The sequence below is a fragment of the Triticum dicoccoides genome, chromosome 5A, assembly GCF_002162155.2.
Source record: "Triticum dicoccoides isolate Atlit2015 ecotype Zavitan chromosome 5A, WEW_v2.0, whole genome shotgun sequence".
In the NCBI taxonomy this organism is placed as follows: domain Eukaryota; kingdom Viridiplantae; phylum Streptophyta; class Magnoliopsida; order Poales; family Poaceae; genus Triticum; species Triticum dicoccoides.
Genome location: NC_041388.1, coordinates 24,023,751 through 24,043,407, shown reverse-complemented (window position 1 = coordinate 24,043,407; position 19,657 = coordinate 24,023,751). Strand labels below are relative to the sequence as shown.

At 41.1% G+C, this 19,657-nt stretch overlaps 1 long non-coding RNA gene across 6 annotated transcripts; it reads right to left on the bottom strand.

Moving 5' to 3' along the window:
* Window positions 1-15,674: 15,674 nt before the first annotated feature.
* On the bottom strand, window positions 15,675-19,425 carry LOC119298875. 6 transcript variants are annotated; one of them, XR_005146014.1, is made up of 4 exons: window positions 17,997-19,425; window positions 17,403-17,490; window positions 17,048-17,221; window positions 15,675-16,017 (listed from the first exon to the last, which is right to left on the bottom strand). It is a non-coding gene; the product is annotated as an uncharacterized LOC119298875 (long non-coding RNA). The 6 variants fall into 6 exon arrangements; XR_005146011.1 differs by having other exon boundaries at window positions 17,403-19,425; XR_005146012.1 differs by having other exon boundaries at window positions 17,048-17,490.
* Window positions 19,426-19,657: the final 232 nt, after the last annotated feature.

Below are 19,657 nucleotides of genomic sequence, written 5' to 3'. Positions count from 1 at the left end.
AGATATACATGACCAGGATCGTATGTCTGCATGGAGTTCCGAGGAGTATCGTATCGGATAGAGGAACCCAGTTTACCTCAAAGTTCTTGAAACTTTGGGAACCAGGCTAGAATTCAGTACAGCTTTTCATCCATAGACAGATGGATAGACCGAGAGAGTCAATCAGATTTTGGAGGATATGCTGAGAGCTTGTGCGCTAGATTACGGATCTAGTTGGGACGACAATTTGCCATATGCAGAGTTCTCTTACAACAACAGTTACCAAACCAGTTTAAAGATGGCCCCTTTCGAAGCTTTGTATGGAAGGAGGTGCAGGACAGCATTGTCGTGGGACGAAGATGGAGACCGCCAGTTGTTTGGACCTGACTTGATTAAGGAGTCTGAACAGAAGGTGAAATTGATTCGCGATAGGCTCAAGGTAGCCCAGTCCAGACAGAAGAGTTATGCAGATTCTAAACGCAAGGAGACAGTTTATGAAGTCGGAGATAGAGCTTATCTTCGAGTATCTCCACTTCGGGGTTAAAGGAAAGTTAGCGCCACGATTTGTAGGACCATATCGAGTTTTGGAGCGTATGGGAGAAGTGGCCTACAAGTTGGAATTGCCCGAAGGATTGTCAGGAGTTCATGATGTGTTCCACATTTCCCAGTTGAAGAAGTGTCACGCGGAGATGGCTGACATACCTTTGAGAGATACAGTGCCATTGGAAACTATTCAGTTGGATAACAATTTGACCTACGAGGAGAAACCAATTAAGATTCTCGAGTTTGCCAGCCGAGTCACTCGCAGCAAGGTTATCAAGTTTTGCAAAGTTCAGTGGAGCCACCACACGGAGGACGAAGCCACCTGGGAACGAGAGGAAGATTTGCTCAAGGACCACCCTCACCTATTTTCTAGCCAACCCGAATCTCGAGGGCGAGATTCATCTTAAGGGGGGTAGGTTTGTAACATCCCAAATATTCAATTTGGAATGTTATACATTAGATCATAAATGCATATCATATTTTATTTTGCATTTTGGTTGATCCTAGAAATTCTACGCAACTCAAGGACCCACAGAGAGAGTTGGGGATTTCGTTATTTTCATATTTGAGTTTTTTCAAATTTTGAGAATAGGATCATTTGATTTTGTTATTTTATCGTCAGTTATTTCTATTACAAAAATATGAGAGAGGGAATAAAATGACTTTCCAAAAATAAAGAAATATTGAGGATTTAATAATAAAATCAAATAAGATTTTATTTCAGAGTTTTTCGTTATTTTATTTGAATTTAGGAAAAATGTGCATTTTTCAAAATTGCATTTAGGCCCCAAATAAATGTTCACCTTGTGCGGCTTGATTTTAGAAGCCGGGGAAAATTTATTTCGGGATTTTTGGAGTCCGTTTAGTATTTCTTTTTATTTTTCTTCCGCGCGTAATTATTTATTAAAAAAACGAATCGATCTAACGGGCCGTGTCCGACCCGGACTCCGGCCCGACTAGGCTATATAAGCCGGGGGGAGGCCCCGCCCCAGCCAAACCCTAGCCGAGCCGCCCCCAGCGCGCCGCCCCCTCGCTGCCGATGCCGCCGCCGCGCCGCCCACTGCCGACGCGCCACCCGCCGCCGATGCCGCCGTCGCCGCCGGCGACACGCCGCCCGAGACCGCCTCGATTTCCGCGCCGTATTTTTTATTTTTTTTCGAAAAACCGTCCGGTTTTGCCGTCATTTTTTTAGTTTCGGTTTTTTTAAAATAGATCGGTTTTTCCGATTTATTTAAATAGCGTTCGTCCGTTCATTCGTTCTAATGAACGTTCGTCGTTTTTCTTTTTCTCGGATTAAATCCGCGATTTTTCTGATCGCGATTCCTGATCCGATTTTCGTTTTAGTATAACTTTTCGCTCGTTTACCGAAATCAGGCGATTCAAGCGCCTGAAGTTTCGTCTCGAAACCCTCTATCCGTTTAACCAACTTAAACAAGTTTTTGCTACTGTAAAAATTGCCTTAGATCCAGATTAGTAGAACGAAGTTGTTTTCTTTCGTCGTTTGACTTTCGTTGCTTCGTTCGATTTGATTCTTTTTGCAAAACGGAGTTCTTAAGTTGAACCTTCTGGTTAGATCTCTTATTTGACTTTTACCTGTGCATTAGATGAGTACTTATTGTATGCTTGTTTGTTTGTCTGTGATAGAATACCCGGAGTGCGCCGCCTGTTATTTCGAATCTCTAGGTTTCGCGGATCATCAGCAAGGCAAGTAACACTTTGATCATACCTTTCCTAATACCTAGTTTTATTGTATTAGATCAATCCTCATACATTGCATGATTAGGATCTAATTAAATTGTGGGATGGGAAGTAGTTGAGGTAGTACCTACTACCTGTTTATTATCAAACCTTTGGGAGTTACTTCTACGTTTGTTTATTATGCCATGCTATGCTAGTAGACGTGGATTGGGTGAGTGATATCCATGACAGATGTGAATTTGTTAATTAATGGTTTATCTAAGGTGGCAACTTAAACACACATCTGGGTGGATTGAGGCACCTGGGTATTCCAGGACTTGCCTGTTTTCTTTTGGACCGCCACCCAGGCTCAAAGGGATCATGAGACTATTCATACTAGAAACTTCCGTGTGCAGCCACAAGCTATTATGGGCTCTAGCATAGTTGACTAAGTCGTGCGAACTCTTACAGTGGTAGACTAGCAGATGTAGGGGATGTAGGTGGTACGGTCTACCCGATCGTAAGGTGCTAGCGCTTCTGAAATACTATGTCTTGATCATCCGTCTTCTCAAACACCATGTAGTGCGAGAAACCAAACGGAGGCGATCGAGTCTTGTGGGGAAAAGTGCGCAAACCTCTGCAGAGTGTAATAAACTAATCATGGTTAGCCGTGTCCCCGGTTATGGACAATCTTGAGTATCTAGTACTTGGATTATCATGTGAATCTCAACATGTTACTCTAAATTAATTTTGTTGGATTTTGATTAATGATGATGCTTAATTGGGATTGAGAATGCTGTCAACCATTCTCAATGTTTAACAACTACCCTGATAGTTAAATAAATTTATTCCTTTGAAGTAGGGAAAAATTGGCTTTACGCAAAAACTATAACCATAGAGCTTTCCACCAGCCAAATATGCACATAGTATAGCTGTTTCATTCCATTATTATTTATGTGTTACCTTGCCAGCATATTCCATGTGCTGACCCGTTTCGGGCTGCAACATTAATGTTGCATACTTTTCAGACGATGATTAAGGAGTTTTTAGGTCGTGGTTCTATACTCAGTGATGCCGTTGGAGTTGATGGACTCACTTATATTCCAAGCCTTCCGCTGTTATCGTTATTAGATGGCCTTAAGCCATATTTATTGTAATAAGTTCTCTATGGAGACACTCGATGTAATAAGTGTGTGATTGCTACTCTGTTATAAATCCTCCGAGTACTGTGTGTTGTCAGCATTACTGATCCAGGGATGACACCGGAGCACAGAGATCAGACTGTTTGAGGTCTGGTCGCTACATTATGCTAAGTACATGAAGGATATTGTTACTAATAAAAAAGACACCGGAAGCTAAAATTTCCACCATGCTTGCTAATTATACTTTTAAAGGTGGAATACCAAAGAAACTTGGAGATCCAGGAGTACCAACTATACCATGCTCCATTAAAAGAAACTATGTTAAAACTGCTTTATGTGATCTTGGAGCCGGTGTTAGTGTTATGCCTCTCTCTTTATATCGTAGACTCGATTTGAATAAGTTGACACCTACTGAAATATCTTTGCAAATGTCCAATAAATCAACTGCTATACCTGTTGGTATTTGTGAGGATGTGCCTGTTGTGGTTGCAAACGTTACTATTTTAATGGACTTTGTTATTCTTGATATTCCCGAGGACGATAGTATGTCGATTATCCTTGGTAGACCGTTTTTGAATACTGCAGGGTCTGTTATTGATTGCAAAAAAGGCAATGTCACTTTTCATGTTAATGGTAATGAGCATACAGTACACTTTCCGAGGAAACAACCTCAAGTCCACCGCATCAATTCTATTGGAAAATTTTCAACAATTACTATTGGAGATTTTGAATTTCCTCTTCCTACTGTCAAGAAGGAATATGATATTCTTATTGTTGGGGACGTGCATATCCCCGTTGAGGTAACCTAGTGTTATTCAAAATATCTCCGGTTTCATATTATTCGGAATGAGTTTGTTAACAAGACTTGATCAACCTTGTTAGTGGATTCCTTTTGATGAGCATGAAATGGATGAAGTTAGAAAGCACAACTTTCTATACCCTCTTTTTACTTTCTGTTATTTATATTAAATAAAGTAAAAATAGTATTTTCTGTCTGTTTTCTGAATTATCCTTGCAATAAAACATACCCCAAAAATAAAAGTTCTCCAAATGCCCTGAAAATGAAATATGATTTTTTCCAGAATATTTAAGAATTTTTGGCACTGAGAACACATCAGGGGGCCTCACCATGTGCCCACGAGGGTGGAGGGCGTGCCCTACCCCCTGGGCGCACCCCCTGCCTCGTGGACCCCACATGGGTCCCCTCCACTTATTCTTGCACCCACACACTTCGTCTTCCTCCAGAAAAAATCATCCACCAGCTCAAACCCGAGTTCTAGCTCATCTTGCTGCCATTTTCAATCTCCTTCCTCAAAGCTCCATTCACAAAACGGCTTTGGGGGACTGTTCTTTGGTATGTGACTCCTCCAATGGTCCAATTAGTTTTTGTTATAGTGCTTTATTTATTGCAAATTTTTGCTGCTTAGGTGACCCTGTTCTTGAGCTTGCATGACAAATTTATGTGGTCAAAATTAGTTTTAATGCATGATATAGCCTCTAGACACTTGTAGGAGTAGTTGCTACCAATTTGTTGAGTCTGGTTCACTTCTATTTTGAGTCACTAAAAATTTCAGAAATTTTTTAGAGGAAGAATTATGTTTAGGAAAATGTACCAAGGTGGCTCCTCAAGGAAGCAAGACCCAAGGCCCGCAATACGCGAGCCAAACAATGAACTACCAAGGGAGGCTCAAGTGCGGCCTTGTGAATGGCCGTCAGAGGATTTCATGGTCCAGGAAGGCATCAAGGAAGAATTTGACGCATATGTGCATGACGCTAATCTTGAGAGCTTCGAGGCAGATAAGTGCTGACAATACCTCTATTTAATTGATTCATTTGTGATAAGGTTTAAATTTACGTCCTCGCACAACTCTCACAATGTCCTATTTGATCTTTATGATAAATCTTATACCATGGACTTAGAAGATTTTAATACTGCTTGTAAACTCCCACAGTGGGGTAGTGCTAGTGAACCTTGCAAATCTGAATTTAAAGAATTTCTTGCTGGTATCACTGTGGGGGAATCTATAGAGAAATAACACAAGCTACCATAGGGAGCATTCATTTTCTTTCCACACATTATTTTGCTCTCTTCGTGGGTAGATGCATTAACGGTAAGGATGAGGCATGTCCCATGTGTGTTCCTGATCTTAGTGTTCTCAAGAGTGCTGTATTAGGAGATAAACAATACAACTTGGGGGCTATTGTTGCATGTAGGTTGCATCTTAATGGTTTAACTGGAGATTTGTTCGATGGAATTTATGCAACTCATGTAGCTAACTTTCTTGGTATACCCATACGTGGGGATGATATTGAGTTGCCTCCTGCTTATCTAGATTATAATGCTATGGTTCGTCATCAGTTTGTTGAGAGGAACGATCAGTTCCTCTAGTACTGACTAATCTTTGACAGACGGCGCACCGTCCATGTTGCTCTCCCTGCTCCTGCTTTCTTTGATTTTCAGACAAAAGGGAGATATGTTATAACCAGGGAGGAGGCGAGTGAGTACGAGAGGAGGACGGAGGCAACTCGCCTCCAAGCTGCAGCTCATGAGGCAATTGCCGCTGCATCTCAGTACGACCCTAGCTACAACTTTGATCCATGGGCATAGACCAACTTAGGCCAAAAGCCTAAGCTTGGGGGAGTACGTATTTCTCACCGACATTGCATTCGTGTTCACACACTCATTACAATTGTCGGTGCTCATACTTTTTCATTGTATCATCCATGCTAGTCTATTTTCTTTTTAAGCTTTCTTTTTGTGTGTTTGAAAAACCTTAAGAAAAATTAAAAAAATTAGTTGTAGCTTTTAGCTAGTTTACTTTCCATGCTTGTAGTAGTAGTAATTAAAAAGAAAATCCAAAAATATTTCTCGTTCTTCTTTTGCTTGCTGGGAGCTTCCTCGTGTAAATAGTTTTGTTTCTTTTCTTTTCTTTGGGGGTCGAGAGGAGAAGACCATGATGAAAATGTTGAGTGGCTCTCATATGCATTATTGTTGATCTAATAAAGAGCCCATATTACCCTGTCTTCTCCCATGTATTGAATGCTTGCAGATTCCAGCTTAGTCCAATGCACGTGCACTATTATTATTATCCACACTATTCGGTCATGCAAGTGAAAGGCAATAATGACGATATATGATGAACTGATTGAGATGAGAGAAGCTGGTATGAACTCGACCTCTGTTGTTTTTGTAAATATGATTAGTTCATCGTTCCTGATTCAGCCTACTATGAATGAAACATGTTTGCAATGACAATTAGAGATTATAGTTGCTCATGCCATGCTTAATTTGCTAGGAGTTTATAATGGTTTATCTTTTGTGCCAACATGCTATTAAAATGGTTGTGATGTGGTATGATAGGGTGGTATCCTCCTTTGAACAATTCGAGTGGCTTGACTTGGCACATGTTCACACATGTAGTTGAAACAAAATCAACATAGCCTCCACAATATTTATGTTCATGGTGATTTATATCCTACTCATGCTTGCATTTAGTGTTGGTTAATTTTAATGCATGTTCATGACTGTTGTCGCTCTCTAGCTGGTCGCTTCCCAGTCTCTTTCTAGCCTTCACTTGTATTAAGCGGGAATACTGCTTGTGTATCCAACTCCATAAACCCGAAAGTTATTCCATATGAGTCCACCATACCTTCCTATATACGGTATCTACCCGCCGTTCCAAGTAAATTTGTATATGCCAAACTCTAAACCTTCAAATAAATATTCTGTTTTGTATGCTCGAGTAGCTCATTTATCAACTAGGGTTGTCTGTATCTTCCATGCTAGGCGGGTTATTCTCAAGAGAAGTGGACTCCGCCCTCACTCACGAGAAAATGGCTGGTCACCGGGATGCCCAGTCCCATGCTCAAATCAAATCAAAATAATTGCAAACAAAACTCCCCCAGGATTGTTGTTAGTTGGAGGCACCCGTTGTTTCAGGCAAGCTATGGATTGATGCTTGTTGGTGGTGGGGGAGTATAAACTTTACCATTCTGCTTGGGAACCGCCTATAATGTGTGTAGCATGGAAGATATCGAGATCTCTCGGTTGTTATGTTGACAATGAAAGTATACCACTCAAAATATTATTCACCTCTATTTCGAGCTCTGGCACCTCTACAAATCCCTGCTTCCCTCTACGAAGGGCTTATCCATTTACTTTTATGTTGAGTCATCATCCTCTTATTAAAAAGCACCCGTTGGGAGCACCGTTGTCATTTGCATGTATTATTGTTAGTTTACATTGAGTATGACTTGACTGGATCTCTTTTACCATGAATTACAATTTCCAGTCAGCCCTTGATCTTCAGGGGTGTTCTACATTTATGTTTTGCGGTCTCAGAAAGGGCTAGCAAGATACTGTATTGTTATATCATATTATGATTGCTTTGAGAAAGTGTTGTCATTCGAGATTTATTATTATTGCTCGCTAGTCGATTGTGCCATTTATATGAGTAAACATGAGACCTAAATGTTATTGTGAATATGGTTACATCATAATATTTGCGGAAAACTTGAATGATGGCTTTACATATTTACAACAACAAGAGCAAACAGAGTTTCTAAAAGTTTTTCTTTGTCACTTTCAGTTCGTCAACTGAATTGCTTGAGGACAAGCAAAGGTTTAAGCTTGGGGGAGTTGATACGTCTGTAACGTATCTACTTTTCCAAACACTTTTGCCCTTGTTTTGGATTCTAAATTGCGTGATTTGAATGGAATTAACCCGGACTGACGCTGTTTTCAGCAGAATTGCCATGGTGTTATTTTTGTGCAGAAATAAAAGTTCTTGGAATGACCTGAAAATCAATAGAGATTATTTTTGGAATATATAAAAAATATTGGTGAAAGAATCAAGGCCAGGGGGCCCACACCTTGTCCACGAGGGTGGGGGGCGCGCCCCCTGCCTCGTGGGCCTCCTGGTGCTCCTCCTACCTCAAATCCATTCTATATATTCGTGTTCGGGGAGAAAAAATAGGAGAGAAGGATTCATCGCGTTTTACGATACAGAGCCGCCGCCAAGCCCTAATCTCTCTCGGGAGGGCTGATTCGGAGTCCGTTCGGGGCTCCGGAGAGGGGAATCCGTCGCCATCATCATGATCAACCTTCCTCCATCACCAATTTCATGATGCTCACCGCCGTGCGTGAGTAATTCCATCATAGGCTTGCTGTACGGTCATTGGTTGGATGAGATTTATCATGTAGTCGAGTTAGTTTTGGTAGGGTTTGATCCCTAGTATCCATTATGGTCTCAGATTGATGTTGCTATGACTTTGCTATGCTCAATGCTTGTCACTAGGGACCGAGTGCCATGATTTCAGATCTGAACCTATTATGTTTTCATGAATATATGTGAGTTCTTGATCCTATCTTGCAAGTCTATAGTCACCTATTATGTGTTATGATCCGTTAACGCTGAAGTGACAATAATAGGGATACTTACCGATGATGACTGTAGTTTGAGGAGTTCATGTATCCACTAAGTGTTAATGCTTTGGTCTAGTACTCTATTAAAAGGAGGCCTTAATATCCCTTAGTTTCCAATAGGACCCCGCTGCCACGGGAGGGTAGGACAAAAGATGTCATGCAAGTTCTTTTCCATAAGCACGCATGACTATATTCGGAATATATGCCTACATTACATTGATGAACTAGAGCTAGTTCTGTGTCACCCTATGTTATAACTATTGCATGAGGAATCACATCCGACATAATTATCCATCACTGATGCAATGCCTACGAGCTTTTCATATATTGTTCTTCGCTTATTTACTTTTCCATTGCTACTGTTACAATCACTATAAAATGAAAACTTCTACCGTTACTTTTGCCACCGTTACCACTACCATCATATTACTTTGCTACTAAATACTTTGCTGCAGATATTAAGTTTCCAGGTGTGGTTGAATTGACAACTCAGCTGCTAATACTTGAGAATATTCTTTGGCTCCCTTTGTGTCGAATCAATAAACTTGGGTTGAATACTCTACCCTCGAAAACTATTGCGATCCCCTATACTTGTGGGTTATCAGTCATACACCCAAGGTGAATGGTTTATTGAATCTTGATTGTAGTGACACACATATTCATAATATTGAAGCCAAAAGATGCAAGGTTAATAATGATAGTGCAACTTATTTGTGGCACTGCCGTTTAGGTCATATTGGTGTAAAGCGCATGAAGAAACTCCATGCTGGTGGGCTTTCGGAATCACTTGATGCTTGCGAACCATGCCTCATGGGCAAGATGACTAAGACTCCGTTCTCCGGAACAATGGAGCGAGCCACTGACTTATTGGAAATAATACATACTGATGTATGTGGTCCGATGAGTGTTGAGGCTCGCAGCGGGTATCGTTATTTTCTGACCTTCACAGATGATTTGAGCAGATATGGGTATATCTACTTAATGAAACACAAGTCTGAAACATTTGAAAAGTTCAAAGAATTTCAGAGTGAAGTTGAGAATCGTCATAATAAGAAAATAAAGTTTCTACGATCCGATCGCGGAGGCGAATATTTCAGTTACAAGTTTGGCCTTCATTTGAAACAATGTGGAATAGTTTCGCAACTCACGCCACCTGAAACACCACAACGTAATGGTGTGTCCGAACATTGTAAGCGTACTTTATTAGATATGGTGTGATCTATGATGTCTCTTACCGATTTACCACTATCATTTTGGGGTTATGCATTAGAGACACTTGCATTCACGTTAAATAGGGCACCGTCTAAAAATCTATTGAGACGACACCGTATGAACTGTGGTTTAGCAAGAAACCTAAGCCGTCGTTTCTTAAAGTTTGGGGTTGTGATGCTCATGTGAAAAAGTTTTAGCCTGATAAGCTCAAACCCAAATCAGAGAAGTGCGTCTTCATAGGATACCCAAAAGAAACTGTTGGGTACTCCTGCTATCACAAATCTGTTGGGGAATGCAGTAATTTCAAAAAAAATCCTATGCACACGCAAGATCATGGTGATGCATATCAACGAGAGAGGAAGAGTGTTGTCTACGTACCCTCGTAGACCGTAAGAAGAAGCATTATGACAATGCGGTTGATGTATTCATACGTATTCACGATCGACCGATCCTAGTACCGAAAGTACGACACCTCCGTGATCTGCACACGTTCGGCTCGATGACGTCCCACGAACTCACGATCTAGTAGAGTGTCGAGGGAGAGCTTCATTAGCACGACGGCGTGATGACAATGATGATGATGCTACCGGAACAATGCTTCGCCTAAGCACCGCTACGATATGAGCAAGGTGGATTATGGTGGTGGGGGCCACCGCACACGGCTAAGAGATCAATGATCAACTTGTGTGTCTATGTGGTGCCCATGGCCATGTATATAAAGGATGGAGGGAGGAGGAGGCCGGCCCTCATAGGGCGCGCCCAAAGTGTGGAGTCCTACTAGGACTCCCTAGTCCTAGTAGGATTCCACCTCCCACATGGAATAGGAAAAAGGGAAGGGAGAAGGAGAAGGAAGGAAGGGGGCGCCCCCTTTCCCTAGTCCAATTCGGATCAGTCCATGGGTAAGGGGCGCGACCACCCTTGAGGCCTTTCTCTCCTTTCTCATATGGCCCATTAAGGCCCAATACAAATTCCCGTAACTCTCTGGTACTCCGAAAAAAACCCGAATCACTCAGAACCTTTCCGATGTACGAATATAGCCTTCCAATATATTGATCTTTACGTCTCGACCATTTTGAGACTCCTCATCATGTCCCCGATATCATCCGGGACTCCAAACAAACTTCGGTCATCAAATCACATAACTCATAATGCAAATCGTCACACAACGTTAAGCATGCGGACCCTACGAGTTCGAGAACTATGTAGACATGACCGAGACTCATCTCTAGTCAATAACCAATAGCGGAACCTGGATTCTCATATTAGTTCCTACATATTCTACGAAGATCTTTATCAGTCAAACCGCATAACAACACACGTTGTTCCCTTTGTCATCGGTATGTTACTTGCACGAGATTCGATCGTCGGTATCTCAATACTTAGTTCAATCTTGTTACCGGCAAGTCTCTTTACTCGTTCTGTAATGTATCATCCCGCAACTAACTCATTAGTCACAATGCTTGCAAGGCTTATAGTGATGTGCATTACCGAGAGGGCCCAGAGATACCTCTCCAACAATCAGAGTGAGAAATCCTAATATCGATCTATGCCAACTCAACAAACACCATTGGAGACACCTGTAGAGCATCTTTATAATCACCCAGTTACGTTATGACGTTTGATAGCACACAAGGTGTTCCCTGGTATTCGGGAGTTGCATAATCTCATAGTCCGAGGAATATGTATAAGTCATGATGAAAGCAATAGCAATAAAACTAAATGATCATTTATGCTAAGCTAACGGATGGGTCTTGTCCATCACATCATTCTCTAATGATTTGATCCCGTTCATCAAATGACAGCACATGTCTATGGTCAGAAAACTTAACCATCTTTGATTAACAAGCTAGTCGAGTAGAGGCATACTAGGGACACTCTGTTTTGTCTATGTACTCACACATGTACTAAGTTTCCGGTTAATACAATTCTAGCATGAATAATAAACATTTATCATGATATAAGGAAATGTAAACAACAACTTTATTATTGCCTCTAGGGCATATTTCCTTCAGTCTCCCACTTGCACTAGAGTCAATAATCTAGTTCACATCACCATGTGATTTAATACCAATAGCTCACATCACCATGTGATTAGTTCACATCGCCATGTGACTAATACCCAAAGGGTTTTACTAGAGTCAATAATCTAGTTCACATCGCTATGTGATTAACACCCAAAGATTGATCATGTTTTGCTTGTGAGAGAAGTTTAGTCAATGGGTCTGCCACATTCAGAGCCGTATGTATTTTGCAAATTTTCTATGTCTACAATGCTCTACATGGAGATACTCTAGCTAATCTCTCCCACTTTCAATATGTATCTAGATCGAGACTTAGAGTCATCCAGATCGGTGTCAAAGCTTGCATAGACGTAACTCCTTACGACGAACTCTTTGTCACCTCCATAACCGAGAAACATTTCCTTATTCCACTAAGGATAATTTTGACCAATGTTCAGTGATTCACTCCTGGATCACAATTGTACCCTCTTGCGAAACTCATGGTGAGGTACACAATAGGTCTGGTACACAGTATAGCATACTTTATAGAACCTATGACTGAGGCATAGGGAATGACTTTTCATTCTTTTTCTATTTTCTGTCGTGGTCGGGTTTTGAGTCTTTACTCAACTTCACACCTTGCAACACATGCAAGAACTCTTTCTTTGACTGTTCCATTTTGAACTACTTAAAAAACTTGTCAAGGTATGTACTCATTGAAAACATTTATCAAGGGTCTTATTCTATCTCTATAGATCTTGATGCTCAATATGTAAGCAGCTTCACCAAGGTATTTCTTTGAAAAACTCATTTCAAACACTCATTTATGCTTTCCAAAAAAATTCTACATTATTTCCGATCAACAATATGTCATTCACATATACTTAACAGAAATGCTTTAGTGCTCCCACTCACTTTCTTGTAAATACAGGCTTCACCGCAAGTTTGTATAAACTATATGCTTTGATCAACTCATCAAAGTGTATATGCCAACTCCGAGATGTTTGCACCAGTCCATAGATGGATCGCTGGAGCTTGCACACTTTGTTAGTACCTTTAGGATTGACAAAACCTTCTGGTTGCATCATATAAAACTCTTCTTTAATAAATCCATTAAGGAATGTAGTTTTGATATCCACTTGCCAGATTTCATAAAATGCGGCAACTGCTAACATGATTCAGACAGACTTTTAAGCATCGATACGAGTGAGAAATTCTCACCGTAGTCAACACCTTGAACTTGTCTAAAACCTTTTTGCGACAATTCGAGCTTTGTAGATAGTAACACTACTACCAGCGTCTGTCTTCCTCTTGAAGATCCATTTATTCTGAATGGTTCACTGATCATCGGGCAAGTCAATCAAAGTCCATACTTTGTTCTCATACATGGATCCCATCTCAGATTTCATGGCCTTAAGCCATTTCACGGAATCTGGGCTCATCATCGCTTCCTCATAGTTCGTAGGTTCATCATGGTCTAGTAACATGACTTCCAGAACAGGATTACCGTACCACTCTGACATGGAACGTACTCAGGTTGACCTGCGAGGTTCGTTAGTAACTTGATCTGAAGTTTCATGATCATCATCATTAACTTCCTCACTAATTCATGTGTGCATCACTGGAACTGATTTCTGTGATGAACTACTTTCCAATTCAGGAGAAGGTACAATTACCTCCATCAAGTTCTACTTTCCTCCCACTCACTTCTTCCGAGAGAAAACTCCTTCTCTAGAAAGGATCCATTCTTAGCAACAAAGATCTTGCCTTTGGATCTGTGATAGAAGGTGTACCCAACAGTTTCTTTTGGGTATCCTATGAAGACGCACCTCTCCGATTTGGGTTTGAGCTTATCATGCCGAAACTTTTTCACATAAGCATCGCAACCCCAAACTTTAAGAAACGACAACTTTGGTTTCTTGCCAAATCATAGTTCATACGGTGTCATCTCAACGCATTTAGATGGTGCCCTATTTAACGTGAATGCAACTGTCTCTAATGCATAACCCCAAAACGTTAGTCGTAAATCGGTAAGAGACATCATAGATCACACCATATCCAATAAAGTATGATTACAATGTTCGGACACATCATTATGCTGTGGTGTTCCAGGTGGCGTGAGTTGCGAAACTATTCCACATTGTTTCAAATGAAGACCAAACTCGTAACTCAAATATCCGCCTCCGTGATCAGATCGTAGAAACTTTATTTTCTTGTGACGATGATCTTCCACTTCACTCTGAAATTCTTTGAACTTTTCAAATGTTTCAGATTTACGTTTCATTAAGTAGATATACCCATATCTGCTCAAATCATCTGTGAAGGTCAGAAAATAATGATACCTGCCGTGAGCCTCAACACTTCTCGGATCGCATACATCAGCATGCATTATTTCCAATAAGTCAGTTGCTCGCTCCATTGTTCCGGAGAACGGAGTCTTAGTCATCTTGCCCATGAGGCATGGTTCGCAAGCATCAAGTGATTCATAATCAAGTGATTACAAAAGTCCATCAGCATGGAGTTTCTTCATGCGCTTTACACCAATATGACCTAAACGGTAGTGCCACAAATAGGTTGCACTATCATTATTAACTTTGCATCTTTTGTCTTCAATATTATGAATATGTGTATTAGTACAATCGAGATTCAATAAACCATTCACCTTGGGTGTATGACCATAGAAGGTTTTATCCATGTAAACAGAATAATAATTATTCTTTGACTTAAATGAATAACCGTATTGCAATAAACATGATCCAATCATATTATGCTCAACGCAAACACCAAATAACATTTATTTTAGGTTCAACACTAATCCCGAAGGTAAAGGGAGTGTGCGATGGTGATCTTATCCACCTTGGAATCATTTCCAACACACATCGTCACATCGTCCTCAACTAGTCTTTGTTTATTTTGCAACTCCTGTTTTGAGTTATTACTCTTAGCAACTGAACTAGTATCAAATACGGAGGGGTTTGCTATAAACACTAGTAAAGTACACATCAATAACATGTATACCACATATACCTTTGTTCACTTTGCCATCCTTCTTATCCGCCAAGTATTTGGGTAGTTCCTCTTCCCGTGACCATTTCCTTTGCAGTAGAGGCACTCAGTTTCAGGCTTGGGTCTAGCTTTGGGCTTCTTCATGGGAGTGGCAACTTGCTTGCCATTCTTCTTGAAGTTTCCTTTCTTTCCCTTGCCCTTTTACTTGAAACTAGTGGTCTTGTCAACCATCAATACTTGATGCTTTTCTTGATTTCTACCTTCGCCGATTTCAGCATCGCGAAGAGCCACAACACCAATGCAACAGCATGTAATCTGCCGGGAGAAAGCCCTTTAGAGGCCAGAGAAACTACTGGGATAGCATTTCTCCCGGCAGATAGAACTGCCATGAGAACGGCTGCCGGGGATTACTTGTCCCGGCAGATAAACTATCCCTGGTAGTTTTTCTGCCCTGGCACGTGTATTTGCCGGCAGTTAATATTCTCCCGGCAGATTGGTTAAGGCACGGGAGACTACAAATACCGGCAGTGGAACTACCTGCAGAAGCTTGTTTGCCCGGCAATTAATATGCCATCACGTTAGTTTCACTAGAAAAGGGCAACATATCTGCCTAATTTAGCATCCATTCACTATGTTCAAGCAATCAGGACATATCATGCGATTTATATATACATCTCAAATGAAGTTAAATAAAGGTCTAGTCAAAAATCTTGAACTTCATTAAATAATCATACAATCATATACAAAGACATTGTGCCAAAGAAGAAGTGCATACATCTGTTTTTAGATGTGCCAGACAACCAAGCTGAAGTTGTGCCAAAAAGGGAGAAACACATTTATTTCTTGATGCACCACACAACCAACATGAGCATACATTGACTTAACAACCACCAACATGAGCAGAGCAAATCTCCATGTTCAACAAACAAGGCATATTCCATTATCACTACACCGACTTAATTGTAGGCGTTCATAATCTTCGTCAGCCTGTAGATCTTCCAAACCTCCATCAACTTGTTCATCTTTGAGAAACCTGCACCAAATCGAAAACTCAAAATGGATCTATTGTTTCAGATTTTCAATTAACACATTGAAGATTTTGACATGCTGCAATTTAACTGATCCGCATAAATAAAACTCTTCTGAATGTGCAGCACTTCATCATCACAGCAAGCAATATTACATAATTGGATCAAGTAGGGAAATATTTGAACCGTGCATACAAAAACTTCCCAAAAGGAGTATATACTGCTCGGTTCGAATGCCAAGTTACAACTTACTCCGTACTAGTGAAAACTATGATTAGGGACATGGAATTGATTTGCAAATGGAGTATATACTGCTCAGATTTGTGTCTAGTGTTCACAGAAAGATATTATTATCTTCGGGTAATATACATTGAAATCTTATTTATTTTTATGAGTGACATAGGATTTAAATGATTGAGAACTATCCTACAAAGAAGTTGCTATAGGATTTGAACGGGATGGAATTTAATTTGGATCGGCGGACGAGCTACAACAAAATAGCTGGGCGGGCCAACTTAAAGAAAAACACAGGAAGAAAATTCAAAATTTGAACCATGGTAGTACTAAGGCATTAGTCAACACTCAGTTATTTTGGAAACACATCATCTCAGGCTTGCTGGTCTGCTCTTCTCATAGACTAGGCTGTAGTGGGTTGTGCATTTAGTCTTTGAGCAACAACTAGGCTCTCTAGCGCATTCAGGCGGGCTGACAAGAATAGAAGTATCTCATCTATGCTGCTCACGGAGTATCTCTATTTATGTAGGACCTAAGAACTCAAGTTCCTTTAACAGTAGGATTTTCTACATTGCTCTACAAATAAGAAAACAAGATGATGTGCAAACTTAACATCAACATGCACCTAATATGTGCATGACAAAGTGAACTACAAAAGGCATGAATTAATATGCATGACAAAGTGAATTGTGCAAAGCATGAATTAATGTGCATGACAAAGTGAGCTGCGCAAAGCATGTAACAAGATGCAGTTTTATGATATATGCAATTGTACAATAGATGCAGTAACCAAACGATCACCTTCTTCCTTTTATTTTGTCGCTGACTTGCTCGGCCTCCAAAATCTTATTTTAGATTTGAAAATGTAAAGGACCCAAATCGTTAAAAATCCTAATTGTTCCTTGCTTTAAGTATAGCCTCTGTTGCTCTTGTGCTTCAGCATTGTCTTCTTCTCTTCCTTTTCCATTCTTTTTCCTGAAACGAGAATTCGTAGCACATTAGGATTGACAAGTTAGGTGTCACGCAGATAAGCATGTAACTGAAAACTGGAAAGAAAGGCACAATTTAGTTGCTGAATATCATCATCTATATTATAAAAACATAGCACTTGCTTTTTCCGTCGGATTTTGCAGAACACAAACAGAGAAGCTACTACCAAATTTAGCAGAAAAAACTAGTATGGACGCCTTGCGGATCTTGCCCAACCTCCAACACCTTCAAGATCTTGTCGAACCTTTCAAGACCTAAGTTATAATGCGGAGCTGAAATTTTAGGTTAGTCTAAAACATGAATTCTAAGTTGGTACAAAGCAGAGCAACATCACTCTGACATAGTACTACCACTTATCACATGACGTTCATTACGACAGGAAAAATAGAAAGAGTTGAAATAAAACAGAGAAAGTTGAATATCACAGCAAGATGGAGGACAATTAACTTCAAGGTCATCTTTAGCTAGAATGCAGACATCCAACAAAAAACCATAAATGATCTGTTTGGAATGGTTTTAATTTCTTCTTGCACCAGTCTACAATACCCTATACTTGCGCTAGGTACCAGTCTACCCGTAAGTATAGTTGTCAGTTTTTATTTTTCACTAATGTCACTTTATTGAGCCAAGGCATGAAAGTGGGTGATATCCTGTATTATCTTTCTTGCGCACACATCTGCTACATAGAAATACCATTTACTAGTCAAACATATTTAAAAGGAGATCAATGCTTCATGTTTTTAGTAAATTGAATATGAACCTTCCATAAATGTAATTCTACATCCTTAAGTCTGGCGGCTTGTGGAAGCGGCTGACAGAGCATCGATGGAGGTGACCTTCCAGCATCTTGGAGAGGCAGCAAAGACACTTCCAGCAGACTGGAACAGGGTAAGAAACTGCTGCATTGTTCTATTTTTATCAGACTTCACAGAAGTTTGCAGCACTTATATTCATAGAATAAATAAATATCCACATACAGAAACAAAAATGTACTATGTGAACAAAGGGACTTCGGACCCAGACAGCTCACATGAAACATCTAGTAATTCATGAATCTGATCTGATGATCAAGATACAATTCAAGCAATACTTTTTCCCAGGAACAGAACCAGTATTGTAAACCAATAAGATAATACCTACTACCTAAACACTGTATATAGAAGATTTGCATAAATCGGATCTTATCATTAGATTAAAAATAGTTACGAGATCAACATAATTGAAGGGGAGCCTTGGCGCAGTGGTAAAGCTGCTGCCTTGTGACCATGAGGTCACGGGTTCAAGTCCTGGAAACAGCCTCTTGCAGAAATGTAGGGAAAGGCTGCGTACAATAGACCCAAAGTGGTCGGACCCTTCCCCAGACCCTGCGCAAGCGGGAGCTACATGCACTGGGGCTGCCCCTTTTTACGAGATCAACATAATTCATTCAATGAAGAGAGCCACATCAATTAGGTGCACAAGATAAGGGCCTACAAGCTACTCCCTCCGTTCCAAAATAGATGACTCAACTTTATACTAACTTTAGTACAAAGTTAATACAAAGTTGGGTCATCTATTTTGGAACGGAGGGAGTAGCATAGACCATGGTCAACCTGGTTGTTGACGGGGAGCCATCACGCCAAGGCAGACCATTGAATCAGTCGAGCTTGCACCCTTAACGTTGTGCCTCTGGGGCTAGTTGGGAAGAAGGCTTGAAGCCACCGTGAGCAGCAGGTACTCCTCCAAATCTCCTTCCAGAAGCTGAGCTGCAAGGCGGGGCGCAATGGATAAAGGCGGCCATGGCAGGGAGGGAGGAGGAGATGCGAATCCACATCGTCTCGGCCGGTGCTTGTGGAGAAGAGGTGGATCCGCGCCATCCCAGAAGCCGCTGGTGGAGGAGAGTTAGATCCGTGGTCACAGGCGGCTCCAAGCAGGAGAGGGGAAGGAACGGTGGGAGGAGCCAGATCCGTGCTCACAGGCTTTGGAAGGAGGATGGAAGCCGTTTCCTCTAGAGATCAACTGGAGGACGACCAGGAGGGCCAGCGGCGTCAAACCCTAGCCCGCCGCGGTGGTCGGGAAGGAAGCCGGGTGCGGTAGGGGTTTGGGGACAGTGGAGGGTGGTCGGGGGCGGTGAAGGGTGAGGTCGGGAGCGGCAAAGGGTGGTCGGTGGCGGATGGGATCGGGGGTGTAAGGCTGCCTGATTTGGGGGCGTGACCTGGGGGAATAGAAGAGGTGAGGGTGAGGTGCAGAGCCTATTTATTTTATCTTTTTGCTGAAATGTCTCGGCACACACAATACCGGCAGATAATGAGTCGGGTTCAGTTCTCCCGGCAGATAAGGTGACCTAAAATGTGGACATCGTTGTCGGTAGTTTATATGTCTGCGTTGCTCAACTTCTACCGACAGTTCATCCGCCATTAAGTATTTCTGCCGGCAGTAATG